The following is a 9,925-nucleotide window of genomic DNA, read 5'->3' as shown; positions in this document are numbered from 1 at the left end:
TAATTCGTACTAAGAACGTTCGGTTTTTCCGTATCCAAGCACTTTTATTAAAAAAATAGTTGACATTCGTTACAATAGCCTGTGAAATATATATAATATAATTTTGGAATGGTTACAAAAATAAAATCATAGACCATTTGATATCAATTGTGTTGTTCCTAGGATAAAATATTGAGATATTGTGATTCTTTGGTATTAAATAAGTATTACCTTGAGTACAAAACATTATTGTTCGTTAATTTATTTTCATTTTTCCAATGATCATTGACGTGAGAATATACCGCTAATGAAATTCAAACAAAAATAAAATATATATATTTATTGAACACGTTGAATCACATTACATATAGTTCTTGTCGATGGTAAAATAATCCTAAGTATCTAAGAAGGTCAACGACACAATATAAAATAATATGTGTAGAGCACGTTCAGTAGTAATTATTGTCAAACAGTCGTAATAAAAAGATATAAAAACATATTCTAGACTTAAGTGGTTAATATAATTAAAACTAATGTATCTTTATAATACGTGTTTATAGAGAATATCCATTAATAATTCATGAAATGGTTGCTTAATATTTTATAGAAAAATTACCCGTATTGACGTTCCTTTTTTTTTTCTTTAACAAAACGAATTTTAAATAAATTATATAGGCTGTATTTATTTATTTTTAACTATATAAATTTATTACTTTTTATGCATCCTAGTACATATATTTAGATAGAACATTTCTATTTTAAAATACAATGCAATATTGTTTTGAAATATTTATCACCAACCTTAACTGTACCTACTACTCAACAATTTTCTGTCGAACAAACAATACCTGTCAAGTTAAATGACTTGAAATATTTTAATTGATTTAATTTTCATTTCGTATGAAGGTCTATTGTTTTTTTCCTTTCTAATGACCAAACATTTAAATTGCCTTGAACACAAATAATGACATAAAAATAAATAAATAAATAAAAACAATATATATTATAGTATTTTAACAAATCATCGTGTTAAATGATAAATACAAGCCGACACAGAGTTGATACCTTGATTATTACTTAGTAATGGTGCACAAAGCATAACCATTTGTATCAATCGTGTTTCAAATACTAGTATTATTTGGATGATATATGAAATGATAAACGATTTGTTATAATCGAAAATTAAATTGGTTCATTACAATATTTTATCAACTATTTGCTATTTATCTAGATACGGATAAATGTATTATTTAAACTGTATATTATTATTTATCACACATTCAAACACATTTACAAAAAAAAAAAAAAAAAACATGAATCACAATTTTCGTTTACAGTTTTTTATAACCACACCCTTAAAAATACTGGTAATATATGGAAATTCGTCAGATAAATAATGTGTGTTGACGATATATTTGATTGAATCGTTGAAATATATTTGCTTTTGGTTAAAAAATAAAATCAAAATATAAACTATGAAATCATAACGTACTAATTTCGGTAATTATATTTAGGCACATCGATATCGAGGTGTTCGTCGAAAACAAAACGTTATGAATTGTGATCCATTGTTCATTAACGCGCTGTACGTTTTATATTTGTATTCAAATGTCGTACTTTAACAATTAACAATGCGCGTCATGCCGACGAAATCATATTGTTTTGTTAATTACACTTTCAACTGTATAATAATATCTTATTATTCTCTTGTGCGAGTGTCGCGTCACGGATAACACGAGTGGCAAAACAAATCACTTCTCTTATACTCTTAGCGAACATCGCCCATAAAGTAGAGTAAGATTAAGCATTTTTCGTTTTAGACTAAAAAAAAAATATATATAATAAACTATGCGCTCACGCACACATACACACGTACACACATACACGTTATACCGTATAAGAAAAACGAGAAATTTTAGTACGTCATATTTTCTCATCCGTCGGGCTAATTTTGTTGACAGGGATTATGCGCCGCGCCCTGCTCTCGGTGCGCCTGTTATAAATCATATTTAACATTAATCACACTGCGAGACAACCCCAATTTTAATGGGATCGTCGGTACTTTACAACCCTCTCTTCCCTTCTGCCGGAAACATGTCGGAACGGAGACCCGCGCGAACAATGTGCTGCGTAACGACCGCGACGCGGGACCAGACGAGGACCGCCAGTCGGCCAATGCGCGCGTGCACGACGACACGGTACAGTATTCTCGGTGTTATTATCTCTCAGAATTAAAATAAATAAATAATTAAGTAAATGTTACAGTCGCATGTTTCTGAAGCGAACTTCGCGAACCGGCACGACGGCGGTTCGAACGACGTTTTACTGTCGCGTCGAACGGACACTGATGACCGGGTGAATTGGTTATGACTGAACGAATCTGTTGAGTAACAGATTCGCGACTGAACTATGTACTAACGATGTACTATTTTAATAATCTAAGATTGTGATTATAGTCATACAATTAGCAACCATTACGTTTTACTACAAAATTTAAGGTTATATTATAGTCGATTTCGGTCACTGATTCAATAGAAAGTTGATTCTCCAAGTGGCATGAGCGCAGCTATAGCACAAATATTGGGGGTGCTGAAATTGCTGAAAATGAAATAAAATGGTATTTAACTGTAATCACTATAGATTATATAGATCTGAAAAAAAACAAGAATGCTACATTTGAATTTAGGGCTACTAAAAACCCTATTGAATCCCTCCCCCTAATTGTGCCTATGCCCAGTGATAAGAACAATATTAGTTGCATGACCAAAATGACTGAAATGACCGAATTACTAGACTGATCCAAAATTCAAATGATTTGTGAATCATTGAAACGACCGAAAATTCCCATCCCTTCGCAGTACTACGGTGCACCTGCTGCAGCTGTACACCCTTGATGCGCGACGTGTTGATAGTTTTCATCTTCCTCAACAATAATAGTAAATTGTAGGAATCGACCGGAGACGTGACGTCAACATCGTGGTCTTACTTCGACGCGTTCATTTTTCTAATAACGATTTACGTTAGGTAGACGAACGCATTAATATTTCATTCGATTCGAACGACCGAGAACTCGGATCGTATGCATCACGTGTCGTCCAGCACCGCGTACTTAATGAATTCTAAATCGATTATTTGTTATTTCAATTCTGCCGCCATCACCAGCAACATATTACCGGCCGTCCCGTTGATCCGAGGGCTATCCGTGTTCGTCTCGCATAACCCCCGCGCGGTTCGACGAGTGCCTGCCCGAGGATCATGAGATAATTCGAGTCGACAGCGTCCGCGTGTGTCGCGACCCGGAAAATATCCGGATCGACGTGAGCGGCTGCACGTCCGTTTCCGTTTGCTTTAACGAGCCGACAAGCCTAAGCACAGGGATGATCGTGCGCCCACTGCGTATATTATGGGGCTCGTTTTTTTTTTCCGACGAAACAGCCAAACGAACCCCATCCCATGCACACACCTTCGGTGACGGTCGAGCGGTGGCGAATAGTCCGTATTTATACGCAACGCGTTACGTGACGTATGAGCTATCACGTCCCGTCGGTCGACACATACGTTGTTCCGAAGGAGATTTCGACACCCAAAATCGTAAACGGATCCACCACACGATTTCCGACGGTTTCTTCTCCTATTTTCGCTCTTTAGAACATCTCTGAACGAACGTTATAATGCGAAGGAGTCACTCGGTAACCGTCTCGACACGGTATCGTAATCGTGATTGTCTTGCTGCTAATCGAATGAAATAGTGCATAGGTATGTTGTACGGGAATCCAATGCTGATCGAATTGATTTTCAAGAAACGCAATTAGAACGTTCAAACTCGCCTTGACAACATAACTATGCGCGCGTGCCAATTGTAAGATCACAAAATCGAATTGCCAACATTTCGTGATGTTTTTCTTGTTATTGTTTTGACAACAACGTATTCTGCCATACCTTATTGCGGTGGTACAACTCTAAGGAAGTAGCATACACATAATATTGTCGAAAATGGTAAAAAATGATAGAGGAATATTAAGTGTGCAAAACAACTACATGCAACTTCAAGCAGGACGACTCATTGGTACACATCTAACAGTCAACAATGAAACTTTATTTCAAAGCTCAGCGTGCTAATTTTACCAACGAAATCCGACAAACACGGACGAAAATTATTACGGCCATATATCCGAGTGCAACACGAACGACGACATTTATTTGGCCTACTATGATTTTATTAAACGTTTGAAATATCTCGTTTTGTGAGAAGTACAAAACGCATCGATTGTCATGTCCAGTTTGGACGGATGATTTCTTTCTTTATTTCGTTGAGTTATACATAAAATGTTATTAATATGTTAACAACAAACAGCTGTATGAACACAAAAGCCATATCATACGCATTGTAAAATGAAACGTTTACCCACTGCGATTTCGAAGTGTATCCGAATAGGATTACGCGATAAGAAATATTACCTCTTTTATACGTTACACGGTATTACCTACGTATTTATTGGGGGGACAAAAAAAATAACGAAGTCGAATGAGGATGATAAAAATACGATGCGTATTATATAATAATATCCTGTACGGGAACGCATTAAATTTATTGGCTTATGAACGATGTTATTATTATTACTATCATCATCATCATTATCGATCGGTATTTTTATAATAATGAATGACTGGATCAGGTAATACGGGTCGGTGCACAGGTTATCAGGAGGCTGCCGTGTGCAGCGTATAATACGCGCTTTATATTGATTTCTTCTACGTGCGGCCGCTGGAGACCTATAAAACGGTATACGTGTAATCTACTCCCATAGGTCCCATCTAGTTTCACACACAACAGATGGCTTTTCCGCACATTAGTCCATTCGGGCCACTAAATTCTAGACAGACACTTTTCTCTCTCATACACACACACACACACACACACACACACACACACATATTCGCATTTCTCTACAGGAGCAACGGTTGGTGGTCGAACTCGAGCACTTCGTGACAGCCTGTGATAGCCGGCTTAAACGAGCCCCCTAGGAAAACTTACTCAATAGAACGTGAAAGAAAGAGGTAAGAGATTTTTTATTTATTTATTTTTCGTTTTGTTATTATACGATCTGAACGACGTCTCTTGTACGTTAAAACATACAGTCACGTATGCGGGTCCGAAAAGTAATTTGCAATGTCGAATATGTATTTGGACCGAACGTTTCGACGGGGGCTGTTGAAAATTTAATTAAAAACATTGTACCATCTACCTACCGTTCAAATTCCGAAAGCGATTTACTCGGTGAACCGCGGGCATCGCGGCGTAAAACTCAAATGTTAACTGAATTACATTTTTATTTACTTGTAACATGTCACGAAACAATGAGTTTATTAACAGAAACCGTTTACTTAAGTTTCCCCGTCACGTATTTATCCTTGCTCGAAGCATGGTATATTGTACTCGTATCGTACACGAAGGAACAATTAATTATTGTTATTAGCACACGAATGTTTGTGGTGTATTATAACCTTGAACGTTCCACACGCGCAATTATTATTATATCCATTTCCGTTAAAATCTACTGATTAAAATACAGAAAAATCGTATAAATTACTTGTAATAACATGTTTCACTATAATTTATGACATTATGCTCATGCCAAAACTATTTCATCCGTAAACTAATTAAAAGTACCTATGTTAAACACGAATGCATTCAAATTATAAAATTATTACTAAATTATATACTCTATAAAAACATAATAGGTTTTTTATTGATTATTCAATAACGTTTTTACGTTACCAAAAGTAATATTATTTTCGTCCATCAAATTATATTTAATAAAACGTAAAATACGAGTAGATATACACATTTATTTCGAACAAGTTGTTTGTATAACATTATAATACTAGTAATAATTTTAGCTTAAAAACTATCCAAGTATATTTAATATTATACATATATTGTAAAGTTTTGTAAACTGCTAAACCATAATTAAGTAAGTGCAACACATGAAACAAGAGAAAAAACATAAAACATTAACTTCGTCGTACCGCGTTTGATATTCGAACATATTACATAAATAATTACATATTTTCTTTTAAAATAGTTAACTGTGGTTAAATTAATTTCATATAACTTATAATTTTTTAATTGACCTGTAGTCTACTTGTAATTTAAAAAAAAAAAAAAGTCTCAAGTGACGTAAAAACACTTCACCTTAAATCTAGCAGTGTAAAACCGTTTCCATTTCGATAACGGTTACTAGTGAAATTCTCGGTGGGAGCATTGACTTCGTTATACAATTCAATTAACGGATTTTAAATCCATAAGCTCAGCAGCAAAAAAAAAATGTCATTATCCAAATATGCATTATTTATTTTAAACGTCCGTACGCTTGATATCGTTTGACATCCAATGACAATTAAGTCAGTGTCTGTTGCATCAACATCCCTCCATCTAATGCGCCTATGGTTTGATAATTAATGCGACTTGTCAGCCACATCTGTCTATCCTCCCTTCAGGCGTTACCGACGGGTGAAAAACGTCCGAATCAATATATTTTCGCACCCTCTAAACTTCGTTGACGGATGGAAGACTCAGTGGATTGGAAATGTCGTATCTCCGTTCGGATTTAAGATGGGTCAATTATACTGCGGGACTTTTGAAATGCGTATAATTTATATACTACATACATACACACACACGCACACACACACACACACACACATATATATATAGATTAGAGGGGAGAGGAAATAGGTCTGATTTATGAATTACATCGAACAGATTTTCAACAAAAAAAAATTAATAAAACAAGTTTTTATTCGGATCTTATTAATATATTGTCGTTAACATTTGTCATTGCTATCATAATATTTGTTTAGTATTCTTAACCCTATTGAATAATAATTACTCGCAAGAGGTGACACGAGAGACGGTTGACAAGTAATTATAAATTAACGCCACTTAGCTACAATAAATTACAACGTTTATGTCGTTGTTAACTAATTCTTTTCGAAACCGATAGAACATTTGCAATTTTGGTAAAAACGGTAATAAATTGTGTGCGTTGCTGTGACAAGTGACGTGAAAATTGCAGTGCTTACACTTCGTTAAGACCTCGTAGGTACAAGAGGCACACGGAAAAATATTTTTTCTAATGTAAAAACAATATTCGGTAAACGAACACATGCATATGGTTGACGGGTATGATGTTGACCTAGAACAAAAGTAAAAAAAAAAAAACGTTTTTGACAGCTGTGAGTAAAATTACGATTTCATTTTTTTTTTCTGTTTACAGGTCGAAAAAAGCGCGTTAGAATAATATATTATTTGAAAATAATTCAAAACGTCGTACTCGGTCATCGCTGCCACCGCCGCCGCCGCCGCGCACGCAAATTTCGCAACGGGATTTGATGAACGAGCTACTCAACGTAATTGGCTATTGCTGTCCGCCACCGCCACACATCTCCTTTCCGCTGCCTACGGTCCGACACACGAGCGGGGAACACTGCGTCCTCCACCATCCTATGGCACCACACGGCTGGTTTCCTTCTCCCCCGCAGTGGTGACGATGAAATACGGCTCCCGCAGTGGTGGCAGCGGCGATGAAATACGGCTCCCGCATACTATTATGCCATTGGCAATTTATCATTTCTCATCTCTCTCACTCTCTCTCTCTCTCTCTCTCTGTGTGTCCTCGCAGTATTCCTCATCGTTGGTGTCACTCGCGCACGCGCACACACTCATTCGACGTTTTGTGTCACGTGTTTTTCACCTACACTACACGCGGCTGGTTTGACAGCAGCAAACGTTACTGGTGATTTATAATCGTTTCCATCATTGATATCACCTCAACAGCCATTACTTTCTCCGGCCATTACTGGTTTATATACTAACACTAAATCGCGGGAAAGACGGCGGATTGTCGGGTGGAGAGGGAAGAGGGTCACTGTTCGCTGGTAGGCAGATGACATGGTAGTTTTCGCGACGTACAAGTCTCTCGGGACGGAATTCCGCCCCTCACCAAGCGCGCAAACGACTCCACCCGGATTGTACGCTAACGGGTCTATCATCTCATAATGCTCGAAGAGTGTAACGCTCGGACTAGTCCGACTTTGACTTTTGTTGCGTAACCGTCGAGCTGCAACAGCAGAAGCTGATGAAGTGCTAAAATATTAGCGATGTCGAATATCGATCGGATAATATGGACGTACAAATTTTACCAACCTTTCGTTTGGCTATTTGTTTTCGTATCGGAGAGCCTTTGAGTGAAATATATTACAGCTCAACAGTGATCGTGTTGCTTTATTGTCCGACGCACAACACGTTCGAATCGATTATTAATACGGAGGATTTTAATAATATTCGACGGAGGAACCAAACGTCAGCTGTGTTAGTTAGTGTCGAACGGGTTATCGCATTGTTTTTGCACGTGTACGGATTTTACACGTAAATCAGCGAAAGGACGAACATCGATTGCGCTACTTGTTTTGTACGATCGTTTTCGTGATATTATTCCGTCCGGGTGTCCGTTGACCGTGATCGGGGTGTAGCTCGTCAAAGCGCGCGAACGTACTCGGTAGAGCCTACGTACGCGACACTATACCCCGCTCGGATAGTACCGGAGCTGACCCGGTTACGCACGAGCGTACCGTTCCGATCGTTCCAACGCGAACCCGAGCAGCGTAACCGGACATGGTTTATGACCTACCGTGTTGCGCATACCATCGATAAGCATCATCGGTTATTTCGGTGTCCGACGAAACGGACGAATTCTGACACGCGCAAGGTGCACCTACCACCTGCCACTGTTCGAACGCTATCCCGTTACGGCGATAGAAAATATCGTAACAAAAAAAAAAAAACGCTTTTCAAACGCTCGACGATGTATCGGTGACTGAAATCGCGCTAATGAAAACTGTCATCATAACGTTTGATTTGCTAAGACCTCGGGTCGATGGATAACGGATGCATAATATATGTATACGAATTGTACATCAGCTCAATTGCTCGGCTTCGCTCATCAAAACAACAATTCTTATTTTTATGTTAATTTAGGTTACTAAAGATGGTCAAAAAATAAATAAATATTATCGTCGTTTTCCTTCGCATTTTCACCCAGGTTTTAGACTGGCAGTAAATTTCGCTCGCCGACACGGTCAAAAACTTTTTAGCTTTCCATTTAACTGCCCAGCGGTGGTCTGATCGACGGTCTTAATATGAAACCCAGGCGTCCGGGGTTTCTTTTTTCGTCGCGTTGCACCGTGGGGTGTTGAAAAATAAAAAATGATAAGTGAATAAAAACTGATTTAACTTATAAAATTGAAATTAAGCCTTAAATCTGCTTCGCGATGTACTTTTTCATTAAAAAAAATCCATGAAAAATCAGGATAATCGGATGGATGATTTCAGAGAACATGCGTGACATAGATTCCGTTTTCACACTAATGTACTTTACGTTGTTGTACCGGTAACGACTATCGGTAACCATCATCAGCTGTCGGGAAATCCGAAACCGTTGAAATCGCGTCACAGCTTAAGAACGTTATCACCAATATCGATCTGAAACGTTCCAAACTGAAAACATTGTGTTAAATATTATACGATACGCATGCGCATGATAATGAATCGTGTTTTTAGGATGCAATAATATTTTTTTCCGGACCGCATCTAATGTAAGTACGCATGCCGTGTGCGGTATCAGTGAAAAGTTTCAAGAAGATGTACATTTCAATTGCAGCTCCTTGTTTAAAAAGAAAATAATAATGGTTTTCGTATTCCGGCCGAGCGCATACCGTGGTGATGAATGTTATAGTACAACCGATTATTACGAATAAAACAGTCGTCCAAAGATCTCGGCGAGAAGATTGATTGGATATTAATCATGCAGTCTAAAGACTCGCTCGCGTTGGATATTGGATCATTTTACACGTCCAATTGAATTAGTTTCACTGCTTGTGCAAT

This window comes from Sipha flava, unplaced genomic scaffold (genome assembly GCF_003268045.1).
Source record: "Sipha flava isolate LNK unplaced genomic scaffold, YSA_version1 47_pilon_pilon, whole genome shotgun sequence".
NCBI lineage: Eukaryota > Metazoa > Arthropoda > Insecta > Hemiptera > Aphididae > Sipha > Sipha flava.
This window is presented reverse-complemented; position numbering follows the sequence as displayed.